We start from the raw sequence: 2,515 nt of genomic DNA on the forward strand, positions 1-2,515 counted from the left end.
TATATATATATATATATATATATATATATATAGAGAGAGAGAGAGAGAGAGAGAGAGAGAGAGAGAGAGATTTGGATAGAGATTTTGATACATAATTGGCGGAACTTTATGCATGTTCTCTGTTGCGAGGACGTTTTGTATCTGGTTCCGCTGATTATGTGTCCTGTAACGACTTCCCTGAAGAGCTACGGATAATCACGTTAGACAGACGATACAAAGAAAACAAGGACGGGTCATTCGGAGTTTTTTTTCTTCAGTCGAGCTCCAGAATGAGCGTTGGTCCTACCAAGCACATTTTTCCCCTTGGGTTTGCCACTTGAACCCACATCGCGGCCAGAAACGATGCAAATAAGGGAAATTAAGTGCAGCATTGTCTAATTCATTGAATCACCAAAGCAAAACAAGGAGAGAGGGCCATACAAATAAAATTAAATAAATTAATAATCGCACCAATGATTTAGCTCCAGCATGGTCACAACCTCTCACTGAAAAAAGTGAAATAATACAACATATGCATGCACACGCGCACAAACACACATACTTACACACACACATCTTATATATATATATATACATACACACATACACAGACACACACACACACGCATAGGCGCCGGCGTAGCTGTGTGGTAAGAAGCTTGCTTCCCAACCACATGGTTCCAGGTTCAGTTCCACTGCGTGGCACCTTGGGCAAATGGCTTTTACTATAGCCTTAGGCTTGTAAGTGGATTTGACAGATGGAAACTGAAAGAAGCCCATCGTATATATATATATATATATATATAGTAACATAAATAATATATAAATATATGCATATATCCATACATATATGTACATACCTACATCTATATGTATACATACATCTATATGTATACATACATATATATATATATATATGTATATATATATATATATATAAACCTATATGTGTGTGTGTATCTTTGTTCCTGTATTCTACCCCACCACCGCTTGACAACCGGTGCTGGTGTATTTCTGTCCCCCGTATCTTGCCCCAGGCTTAAAAAATAAGCGCTGGGGCCGATTAATTCGACTGAAGAATTCAAGGTGGTGCTCCAGCACGGCCAAGAACAAAAGAATATATAAACGTGTATCTATGTGTGTGCGCGTCTGTGTCGTTCCGTCTTCGTTTCACAACCGAAGTTTTCTCACCAAGATTTCTTCCCTTCACCGATGCGAGGAAGTTTAAAATAGTTTCAAGGGAGGTTACTCCAAATCATTTATTGAGAGTAATTTCCCTTAGTTGTATTTCTTTTTTTATTTTTCTTTCGATTTTTTTGTTTATTGCTACGAATACACTTCTAAAATTCCACCCAGGGACGCGATCACCTTTCCTTTTCCACAACCAATATACAAATTAACACCAGTTATTCACTTGAGTTTTGTATCAATAGAATAAAATTTATCAGTCCAGTTGTTTAATTATTTCTGTCCCTGTAAAATTACGGCCTGCTGTACTCTTCCGTCACAACTTTCTCTCACTCTTACTTCCTGTTTCTGTTGTGCCTGTAATTCAAAGGGTCAGCCTTGTCACACTCTGTGTCACGCTGAATATCCCCGAGAACTACGTTAAGGGTACACATGTCTGTGGAGTGCTCAGCCACTTGCACGTTAATTTTAGGAGCAGGCTGTTCCGTTGATCGAATCAACTGGAACCCTCGACGTCGTGCCAACAACACAGATATGTGTTAGCCTCTGTGTGTGTGTCTGTGCGCTGAGATCGAGTTATGTGATAGGAATTCGATAAAGGTCGATGAAATGGATACTAAACAGTGAGTACAATACAATGGACAAAAACTCTTAAAGAATCGATGCCTTAACATGACCAAAATCCAATGACTAAAAGTACAAAAAAACTGAGGGAAGAAATAAAACGTTGTAAAGGTTTTAAAGAAAAAAAAATTGAAATGAAAACAAAAATAAATGGAAGCCTCCCCGGCGGGGAATCGAACCCCGGTCTCCCGCGTGACAGGCGGGGATACTTACCACTATACTACCGAGGACCTCACGTCTGCAAAGCTAATTTTTAACATTATATTATTATATTATATGCCCGGCCTCGTTGTTTCCAATTTTAGTTTAATTAATTTATTATTAAAAGACATTACTTCATACGAAATATATATTATTTCTAAATGTATTTGCTATTATAATAATATTCATATTTATTTGTATCCTGTTTCTTCCGTTACAGAAATTTAAATATTATTACTGTTTTAGTGTTTGTATTTATTAGTCATTTCGTAACAAATAATGTATAGAAATGTTAATTATTAATAAATATTGTAATTATAATGATAATAATAATGTTTTGTTTTCTTATTCGCTTTGATACGGAGACTATATATTGATTAATATATGAACTTTGTATGTAATACTAACAACGTTTATGATAATAGTAAACGGTCTTGGAGAATAGCGTACCGTTTATACTTTTGTAAACTTCCATAGCTTCGATTTGATTTTCTGAATAAATTCGTAGCAGTTATAATAATTA

General features: G+C 35.9%; 1 non-coding gene across 1 annotated transcript; it reads right to left on the reverse strand.

The window, feature by feature from the left end:
* Nucleotides 1-1,949: 1,949 nt before the first annotated feature.
* On the reverse strand, nt 1,950-2,021 carry Trnad-guc (transfer RNA aspartic acid (anticodon GUC)). Its single transcript has one exon. It is a non-coding gene; the product is annotated as a tRNA-Asp (tRNA).
* Between the last annotated feature and the right edge of the window lie 494 nt (nt 2,022-2,515).

Source organism: Octopus bimaculoides, chromosome 20 (genome assembly GCF_001194135.2).
Source record: "Octopus bimaculoides isolate UCB-OBI-ISO-001 chromosome 20, ASM119413v2, whole genome shotgun sequence".
Lineage (NCBI taxonomy): Eukaryota > Metazoa > Mollusca > Cephalopoda > Octopoda > Octopodidae > Octopus > Octopus bimaculoides.